The 11,486-nt window shown below is 36.0% G+C and overlaps 1 non-coding gene across 1 annotated transcript; it reads left to right on the top strand.

Moving 5' to 3' along the window:
• Positions 1–11,167: 11,167 nt before the first annotated feature.
• On the top strand, positions 11,168–11,273 carry LOC143400634 (U6 spliceosomal RNA). Its single transcript, XR_013091532.1, has one exon. It is a non-coding gene; the product is annotated as a U6 spliceosomal RNA (small nuclear RNA).
• The last annotated feature ends 213 nt before the right edge of the window (positions 11,274–11,486 follow it).

Here is an 11,486-nt window from a genome sequence, read left to right as displayed (position 1 = left end):
CATATAAATCCCCATACATGGGTACCCATAATAGGTGTGCAATTTCTGTACATTTGTGTCAAGTGTCATAGTGCATATCTGTAAGAATGTCATTGCAGCACACCTTTCTGGAATAATGTGTGATCATAATACCTGAACACATATGCCTGCTATACAGTGCATGTGTCTTAGAAGGGACACATACATGCACAAATCTATGCATATGAATAGTCCTAGAGGTGCACAAATGATTTGCATGTCTATCTGCCTGTTCTTGTGTAAGTATACTCTTGTATGCATGTATTTCATTCATTCACCTGTTTTCTTACTCAGTGAATAGTTACATGGACCCACCGTCTTAACAACAGTGGACTAGCCTTGCCTACCCTTTTAGTCCCTGTCCAAAGGTGGAGTTGTAGGGAAAAGTAATCCCACGTGGGATTACCTATTTGGGATGGAAGCTTGTGCGAGAAGGGGCCACCTATGGGATTGAGAAAAGTATCCTTGGGAAAAAGTCCTTTAGGTCAAAACCTGACAGATGACTGGGAGTTAGCCTAGTGAGCAAGAGTGGTCTAGTGAGAGAGAAAAGCCTGTGCGAAAAGCCTTGAGGCAGAGTGGGTTCGGAAAGTAAGGAATTCAAGCTGCCTGGATTTGGTGGTTTAGGCTGGGTGAGAAAAAGAGGAAGGCAATGGGAAGGAGTGGGGCTAGGGGGATAGGCAGAAGGCAGAGCAAACAGGGCTCTGAGGGCCATGAGCGACTCCGTGCACACTTGTGTACTCCAGCAGGTTTAGTGGCCTTTTCTGTGTGCATGCCTGTTGTACACACCTGCCTCCTGTCCCCTGCCCTGTGAGTGTGGGTGGGTTTTTACAAATATCCGTACCTCATCCACCCTCCCACCAATTCACACAAATCCCTGAGCAAGTGGACCCCTGGGCAGACAATGTGATCACCATGACCTTCAGATCAGTTCTGAGTGAAGGTAGAAGTACACCTGTGGAGGTGGATGCCAGGCATCAGGACTGGGGACTGAGATGGCTGTGTGACAACTCCTCTTTACTCAGAGGACTCCCTAGAGGAGCAGGCCCTGGATATGTGAGACTGCTGGAGAAAGAGAGCAGAAGAGTGGTGTGGCTCTGTGAGTCTGAGATAGGACAACGCTCCCTGGGATCAAAAAAGGGCAGAAAGGGGACAGAGAAGGAAAAACCAAGTTCCCAAGAGATACTCGGGTAGCCAGTGGAGTAGGACAGGGGAGATGAAGGTCTGACTTGGGTGGTTGGGGAGGAAAGAGGCTGAGGAGACTCAGGGATTGAGAGGCCCAGTTAACCCTATTAACTGCCATCACTGTCCACTCCACAGGACTGTGAGGTGGAACTGGACAGTAGTGGGGAGCAGGCTCCTTGCTGAGCCGGATTCATCTGGCCATGGTCACTCAGCATGTGTCTCCCTCAGTGGTAGATCAGTCAGTCCATTGGCCACTTGTTCAGGCATGGAACTTAGAGCTCTGACTCAGCTGTGACAGTCCCAATAGGGCATGGCCCTCAGAGGCTCATGGTTGTAGAAAGTGATGACTTAAACCATGGTCTCTGATTGCCTCATGGCTGCGTTTGCACTGGGAACTTCTTGTGCAAAGATGCAGGTCAAGATGGCACAGTTGCTATGGTGACACTTGGCCTGAGGAAGTTCTGTGAAAAGGCACACAGCTATATCAGTCTGGACCTTGAGCTCAGGCACCAACTCCCATAGATAGAGAATTCTGGGCATAACAAGATAACCTCAGTGTTTTGCAGGTTTCACTTGAGATCTTCAAGTCTGTCTGCTTTGGTGAAATTTTTTCACAAATAACCTTTTAATGATAAAACCTATATAATAAACATTCTGAGCTAGCTCTGGGTCACTGCTCCTCCATGAGGCCAATCTCCCATGTGGCCCCAGCCTTTTCTCTCTATGTGTGTCTGTTTATCTTTTCTCAATCCCGCATGCCTCTCTGTTATCTGAATTAATGACTGTGCTGGATGTAGCATGAAAGGATAATCTGTATTGATTAAATTTTATCTATTCTATGAAATTATAAAGTTCTTATTATGAAAAGCAAATCGTTTGAGACTTTTTTAAATTTAGTATAGTGCTCCAGTTAATGGAGCTAAAGGTCCACAGCACATTCACTAGGGACTCAGGTTTGACCATTTTAGGTTTTTAAGAGTTTCTCAAATCCCTCTGTATTAGTCTGATTGGGTTTATGAAACAATATCATAGACTGGAGATTTTATACTGCAGAGGTTTTCTTATAGTTTTGAAAGCTTCGTCTAAGACAAAGTTACTGTCAAGTTTGGTTTGCTGTTACATCTATTTTTTTGTTTGTTTTTTGTTTTGCACTTGGCTGCATTCTTATTGTGGTTATATTCTCTCTTATTGTGATTGCATTTTCAAGTTTCTTCATCTGTGCACACATGGGAGGGATATCTCTAGTGTTTCTTTCTCTTCTAATAAAGACACAAATTCTGTTGGATTAAGGTCTGACAATCATGACCTGATTTAAACTTAGTTATTTTCCTAAAGAATTTATCTCTAACTTGCATCAAATTGGGAGTTAGGGCTTTAGCATATGATTTTGGAGGGGGGAATAACTCAAGTCTACTTTTTTTGAAAATCTTTATAAATTGCCCGAAATAAAGTAATTATTTTCTCACTTAATGGCCTTATAACTGCCATTTCTATAATTTTGTGCTATCAGAAATAGTGGTAATACATTTCTGGATCACAATTCAACATGGTTGTTTAGCAATCAATCAGAATAGAATTGAAAAGTAGAGTCTCATGTGTATGGACAAATGATATTTGAAAAAACTGTTAGGGCAATTCAGTGGGGGAAAACAGTCTTTTCAACAAATTGGGCCTGAACAATTGAATATCTATATGAATATCTATCTTTGACTTATCGCTCTCTCACACACAAACAATGCCTGGTTCATACATGTAAGTGTAAAATTTAAAACTTCTAGAAGATAATATAGGCCAAAAAGCTTGTGACCTTGGTTAGACAAAGATTTCAAACAAAAAGCAGAATTGATATAAAATACATTGAATAATAACATAGAATCAGTAATAAAACTTCTAACTCTCAAAAAAAAAAAAAACTAGGAGAGAAAAATAGAAACCACACGTGGAGAAAAACATTACAAATTACATATTTTATACAGGATTTTATATAGAATATATTAAGAAGAATTCACACTGAAAGTAAGCAACCCAATAAAAATAGGTAACATTCATTTCTGAGCAGACATTTAAAGTGAATATCAAGAAAGCACATGAAAATTGTGTAAAATTACTCATCATTAGAGAAATGAAAATTAAAACCAAGTGTCATAACACTACACATCTATTAGAGTGCCTGCCTAGAATTAAGTCTCATCTTAAAGTGCTAGCTTGGATGAGCAGCTGAAATCCTCAAAACTCACTGGTGATAATGTAGAATGATGAAACAACTTTTAAAACAGTCTTGCGGGGCTGGGGATGTGGCTCAAGCGGTAGCGCGCTCGCCTGGCATGTGTGCGGCCCGGGTTCGATCCTCAGCACCACATACATACAAAGATGTTGTGACCGCCAAATACTAAAAAATAAATATTAAAATTCTCTCTCTCTCTCCCTCTCTCTCACTCTCTCTTTAAAAAAAAAAAAAAAAAACAGTCTTGCAATTTCTTAAGAAGTTATACATCCACCAGCCATAGTTCTTTTCCTCAATAAATATAGAAATAGAAGCATGTATTCATACAAAGAATTGTATATGAATGTTCAGAGAAGATTTACTTGTAATAGACAAAATATAAATATACTCTAAAATTCCATTTAACAGAAATACATTGTGGCATGCATGCATACACACACATAACAAATGAAACACCATTCAGCAATAATAAAGAATGAGACCTACTACAATACAGGTGAGTTTCAAAATAATTATATCAAGGGAGAGATTACAGACAAAAATACCTACCTTTCCTATTTGTATAAAATTCCATTTATTGGATCTGGACAGAGGCCCACCCTCCTGCCCTGCTACAGTGATCTGCACAGAGGCTTACCCCATGCCTACACAGGGAGCCATCCCACTCTGGGGTTCCTTATTCACCACAGCATGGCTCAACAGCCCAACATCTGGGGTACATATAGGCTTGGGGCTGCCACCACCACAAAACTGGGATATTGGCACTTCTATCAAGGGACAACAATAAGGATCTGGTAAGAAGTCACCAAGGCCCCTGTGAGCCTGGCTGCATCAGAGGTTTCTCTACTAGGGATGCTAACAGTTATCCTGTTGTTGAGGTAACAGGAAGTCTTGCATGGAATTGCCTATCTCTTGTTTCTCCTACTAACAGCCAACTTCTTATGATTACCCTCTCACTAGTCATATAATCCAATACCTCCATATCTGACATCTTACCTCATAAACATCTCAGCCAACCCCCAGCCTCCCTTTTACCATTAGAAATTATAAACCATTACACAAACTAGTAACTATATGGTAGAAGATAACCGAACTCATCATTTCTGATTATAGTGACAAAACTGTAAATGTAAAAATAGAAACTAACTGATATATGGTTGCATGTTTGGTACATTGAGTGCTGTAATATTGATCTCTCCCTTAAAAGTGAGGTATTGGTAACCTTTCCCTATATCACTATAAGAAAATAGGGCAGAAGCTGTAATACCTCAGATCTACACTGCAAGAGAGAAAGACACATAGACATCATGAAAATACAAGGGAGGAAAGTGCCCCAAATAAACCAAGACTACAACAATACAATCCATAGACAGCACAGAAGGGGAAGTATCAGAGAAGGAGTTCAAGATATACATAACTAAAGTGATTTGGGAATTAAAGAATGACCTAAATGAGCAGATACAGGCAAAAATTAATCACTCTAACAAAGAGATAAGAGAGAAAACACAGGTTACAAGAGATTACTTCAAGAAAGAGATAGAGATACTGAAAAAAAAACCCAGAAATCTTTGAAATGAAAGAAACAATAAGGAAATTTAAAAAACTCAATAGATAGCACCACCAACAGACTATATCTCTTGGAAGACAGGACCTTAGACAATGAAGACAAAATATACAATCTTTAAAATAAAGTTAACCTCACAGTGAAGACAGTAGGAAACAATGAACAGACCATCCATTAATTATGGGATACCATCAAAGGACCAAGATTAAGATTTATTGGGATAGAAGAAGGTTCAGAGATTCAAACTAAAGGAATGCAGCATAATCTCTTCAATGAAATAATATCAGAAAATTTCCCAAACATGAAGAATGAACTGGAAAATCAAATACAAGAGGCCTATAGGACACCAAATGTACACAATTACAAAAGAGCTACACCAAGACACATTATAATAAAAATACCTAGCATACAGAATAAGGATAGAATTTTAAAATCCACAAGAGAGAAAAATCAGATTACCTATAAGGGAAGACAAATTTGGATCTCAGCAGATTTTTCAATCCAAACTCTCAAAACCTGGAGATCCTGGAACAACATATACCAAGTTCTAAAAGATAATGGATGCCAACAAAGAATCTTATATACAGAAAGTTAAACTTCAAATTTGATGATGAAATAAAAACCTTCCATGATAAACAAAAGTTAAAGTAATTTAAGCCAGAAAGCCTGCACTATAGAACATTCTTGGCAAAATATTACAGGAAGAGGAAATGAAAAACAACAATGAAAATCTACAAAGGGAAGAACTACAATAAAAGAAAAGCCAATCAACGGAGAAACCACGTCAAGCTAAATTCCAAAAATAAACAAAAATGGCCAGTAATACAAATCATATCTCAATAATAACCCTAAATGTTAATGGTGTAAACTCACCAATCACAAGACATAGACTGATAGATCGGATTAAAAAAAAAAAGACCCAACAATACTCTGCCTCCAACAGACTCATCTCACAGGAAAAGACACCCACAGACTGAAGGTGAAAGGTTGGGATAAAATATATCATTCACATGGTTTCCAAAAACAAGCAGGGGTTTTGATCCTCATGTCAAATAAAGCAGACTTCAAGTCAAAGTTAATCAAAAGGGATAAAGATGGACATTTTATACTGCTTAAGGGAACCCTACATCAACAAGACATAACAGTTATAAATATGTATGCCCCAAACAATGGAGCACCTATGTTCATTAATTAAACTCTTCTCAAGATCAAGAGTCAAATAGACTACAACACAGTAATTCTGGGTGACTTTAACACAACTCTTTCACAACTGGATAGATCTTCTGAACAAAAGCTAAAAAACAAAAACAAAACAAAAAAAAAACAATAGAATAATCAATAACTGAGACTCAACTGACATATATAGAGTATATTATCCATCAATGAGTGAATACATTTTCTTCTCAGCAGTACATGGATCCTTCTCTAAAATAGGACATATATTATGCCACAAAGCAAATCTTAGTAAATACAAAAATGTAGAGATACTACCTTGCATTCTATCAGATCACAATGAAATGAAATTAGAAATCAATGATAAAATAAAAATAAAAAACCTGTAATATTGTGCTGTAATATTGATCTCTCCCTTAAAAGTGAGGTATTGGTAACCTTTCCCTATATCACTAACAACTGGAGACTAAATAAAATACTAGTGAATGAACAATGAGTTGCCAAAGATATCAAGAAGGAGATTAAAAAATTCTTAGAGGTAAATGAGAACCACTGATACAACATATCAAAATATCTGGGACACTATGGAGGCAAGTTTGTTGCATGGAGTTCATTCATAAAAGGAAGTTTGTTGCATGGAGTTCATTCCTTCAAAGAAAAAAAAAGTGAACAAACAAATGACCTAATATTACATCTCAAAGACCTAGAAAAAGAAGAATAAATCAACCCAAAAAGCAGTAGAAGACAGGAAATAATTAAGATCAGAACTGAAATCAATGAAGTTAAAAGAAACAATTGAGAACACTGACAAAACAAAAAGTTGATTCTTTGAAAAAATAGATAAAATTGATAACCATTAGCCATGCAAACAAAGAGAAAGATATAGAAAACTTGAATTACATCTGTGATGAAAAGGAAATAGCACAACAGACATTACAGAAACACAGAAGATAATTAAAAATTATTTTGAAAACTTGTGCACCAATAAAATAAAAAATACCAAAGTCATCAACAAATTTCTAGAGGCATATGATATGCCCAAATTAAATCAGGATGTTATACATGATTTAAACAGATTAATTTCCAGCAAGGAAATAGAGGATGCCATCATAAGTTACCAACCAAGAAAAGTACAGGACCAGATGGACACACAACTGAGTTCTACAAGACCTTTAAAGAAGAACTAACACCAATACTTCTCAAACTACTTTATGAAATAGAAAAAGAGGGAACAGTTCCAAACACATTCTATAAGGCTGATATCACCTGGATTCCAAAACCAGACAAAGACACATCAACAAAAAGAAAACTTCAGACCAATAACTCTAATGACATTATAGATGCAAAAATATTCAATAAAATTCTGGTAAATCAAATACAAAAACATATAAAAAATATAGTGCACCATGGTCAAGTAGGGTTCATTCCAGGGATGCAAGGTTGGTTCAACATACAGAAATCAATAAATACAATTCATCACATCAATAGATTCAAAGATAAAAATCATATGATCATCTCAATAGATGCAGAGAAAGCACTTGATAAAATATAGCATTCCTTCATGTTCAAAACCCTAGAAAACCTAGGGATGTCAGGAAAATACCTCAACATTGTAAAGGCTATCTATGCTAAGCACAGGCCAACATCATTCTACATGGAGTAAAAATTCAAAAACTGAAACAAGACAGGGATGCCCTCTTTCACCACTTCTATTTAACATAGCTTTTAAAATTCTAGCCAGAGCAACCAGACAGACAAAAAAAAAAATTAAAGAGATATGTATAGGAAAAGAACTCAAATTATCACTATTTGTAGACGATATGATTCTATATCTAGAAGACCCAAAAATATTTCACCAGAAATCTCCTAGAATGAATAAATAAATTCAGCAAAGTAGCAGGATATAAAACCAACAAGTACAAATCAAAGACAAAACTAGGAAAACCACTCCATTTACAATAGCCTCAAAACACACACACACACACACACACACACGGGAATAAACTTAACGAAATAGGTGAAAGAACTTTACAATGAAAAATACATCGCACTACAAAAATAAATTCAAAAAGACTTTAAAAGATGGAAAGATCTACCTTGCTCTTGGAGAGGCAGAATTAATATGGTCAAAATGACCATACTACAAAAGCACTATACAGATTCAATGCAATCCCAATCAAAATCCCAATGACATTCCTCATAGAAATAGAAAAAGCAATTATGAAATTCATCTGGAAAGATAAGAGACCCATAATGGCTAAAGCAATCCTTAGCAAAAAAGAGTAAAGCTGGTGGCATTACTATTATAGACCTTATACTACTGAGTAATATAAGAAAAATAGCATGGTATTGGCACCAAAATAGACCTATAGACAAATGGTACAGAATAGAGGACACAGAGACTAACCCACATAACTACAGTTATCTTATAGAAGGCACCAAAAACATACATTGAAGATTAGATAGCCTCTTCAACAAATGGTGCTGGGAAAACTGGAAATACATATGTAACAAAGTGAAATTAAAACTCTATCTCTCACAATGCACAAAACTCAACTCACAGTGGATCAAGGACCTAGGAATTAAACCAGAGACCTTGTGCCTAATGGAAGAAAAAGTAGTCCCAAATCTCCATCATTCTGAATTAGGACCCAACTTCCTTAATAAGACTCTTATAGCTCATGAATTAAAACCAAGATCAATAAATGAGATGGATTCAAATTAAAAAGCTATTTCTTAGCAAAAGGAACAATCAATGAGGTAAATAGACAGCCTACAAAATGGGAACACTAATCTCTAGGATATATAAAAGCATTCAAAAATCTTAACACCAAAAACCAAACCAAACAAAACAACAACAACAACAAAATAACCCAATCAATAAATGGGCCGAGGAACTGAACAAACACTTCTCAGAAGAAGATATACAATCAATCAACAAACATGAAAAACTGTTCAACATTTCTTGCAATTAGAAAATTGCAAATTAAAACTACTCTAAGATTTCATCTCACTCCAGTCAGAATGGCAGCTATGAAGAATAAAGGATACAAAAAAACAAGTGTTGGCAAGGATGTGGGGAAAAAGGCACACTCATACATTGCTGGTGGGACTGAAAACTGATGCAGCCAATATGTAAAGCAGTATGGAGATTTTTTCTTCCTTGGAAAACTGGGAATGGAACCACCATTTGACCCAGCTATCCCTCTCCTCAGTCTATACCCAAAGGACTTAAAAACAGCATACTACAGAAACACACCACGTCGATGTTTATAGCGGCACAATTCACAATAGCTAAATTGTGGAACCAACCCAGATGCCCTTCAGTAGATGAATGGATAAAGAAACTGTGGTATATATACACAATGGAACATTACTCAGCATTAAAAGAGAATAAAATCATGGCATTTGCAGTTAAATGGATGGAGTTGGAGAATATAATGCTAAGTGAGTAAGTAAATCCCCAAAAAACAAAGGCTGAATGTTTTCTTGGATATGAGGATGCTGACTCATAATGGCGATGGGGTGGGAGATGAATGGGAGGAATGGAGGAACTTTAGATAGGGCAAAGGGGAGGGAGGGAAAGGGAGTGGACAAGGGGGTAGGAAAGATGGTGGAATGAGATGGGCATCATTACCCTAAGTACATGTATGAAGACACGAATGGTGTGAAAATACTTTGTGTGCAGTGACTTGAAAAACTGTGCTCTATGTGTGTAATATGAAATGAATTGCATTCTGCCATTATGTATAACAAATTAGAATAAATAAATAATAATTTTAAAATTCCATTTACCTAAAACTCTAGGAAATGAAATGTAAACAATATATAGTGGCAAAAACAGATCAATGGCTGCTTGAGAAACTAGTAGTGAAGGGGTAGAAGGATGGAAGGTAACATGTCAAAGTATCATGAGAAAATTTGGGGGAGGATTAATTTTTTTCTTTCTTTTGGTCCAGTGCATATATATGTCAAAACATCAGTTTTTTGTAGTTATCACTCATTAAAACTGTTAAATAAATATTCTTATTATTAAATTAGCATTTATATTTCTAGAAAAATGCTACAGTTATACTGTACAAAGCATGTATATATAATAAAATTTATTACTTGTATGTAACAATAAAAGTTTAGATGGAATCCACCCATCATTAATAAATGATTAAGTTAAGAACTTAGTAAGAAGAATAATCAATTAAGTATTTACTGGAATGGGAGATTTTGATGATATATTATATAATGAATAAATCAAATGGATCTATACTATAATATGCTATTATTGATGTGTACTTGGTGAAAGAATGTGTGTACACACCATATTTACTATTCTTTGTAGCATCTTTGTTCTTTAAAGGAGAAATAAGCAGCTGAGACACATGTGTAATGTCTTCATTGTTTTCTTGTGTACTTTTGAGTTTTGATTAATGTGCTAATATTAACTTTTAAATTAAAATTGAAAACATAATCTCATGGTGTTTGTTTCCACTGTGAATGGAATATGTTCTATTTTAGTTATTTATTGCCAGTATAGACAAAACTATGATTTGGGGGAACATTTGTTATCCATTACTTTTTTCAAGTATTTTCCTTTGAGAGGAAGGAATTTTTTAACTATGCAGAAAGAAGTTGTATAAGAAAAATAATTGCCCCTCTGAAACTGATGTTTCAGACTGAAACATCTTATTTTATTGTACTAGTTTTGCTAGAACTTTAACTAATAACAGAGTTAGCATGTATCTCTAGCTCATATCATTTTCCCATAGATGTTCTAATTCCAATAGAATTGTTAAAAAGTTATGGAACCAAGTAGGTGATTGTACCTACACAACTTTCTCTTTTACTTAAATGAGTTGAGTACAAGAGAAGTTATTATTGAGAATCCTGTCATTTCTCATAAGCATGTTCTTTAGAACGTTTAGTAATTGAACAATTACTACTAATTCAACCAACAGAACACTGCAACATAACAGAGTGTTTCATTCACAATCCAGAACCAATGCAGTGATGTGCTGGCTTGCCAGCACATATACTAAAATTGTATCGATACCGAGTAGATTAGCATAGCCCCTGCATAAAGATGACATGCAAATTCATGAAGTGTTCTATGTTTTGGGACTACAAACTCTGAGAATAGGACATAGCCAAGTTTATATTCTAACTCTGCTACATACTGGCTGCTCTTTCTTTAAGCCTTAGTTTTCCCCTCTGTAAAATGGAAATTATAAAAGTACGTACCCAAGAGGGATGTCATAAAAGATTAAATGAGACATACATCATCAGTATAGTACCTGGCATCATGGTGTAAACATGCAGCATGTGCTACCT

This window comes from Callospermophilus lateralis, chromosome 5, assembly GCF_048772815.1.
Source record: "Callospermophilus lateralis isolate mCalLat2 chromosome 5, mCalLat2.hap1, whole genome shotgun sequence".
Taxonomy (NCBI): domain Eukaryota; kingdom Metazoa; phylum Chordata; class Mammalia; order Rodentia; family Sciuridae; genus Callospermophilus; species Callospermophilus lateralis.
The sequence above is the reverse complement of the archived record's forward strand: the minus strand, read 5'-3'. Positions and strand labels throughout refer to the sequence as shown.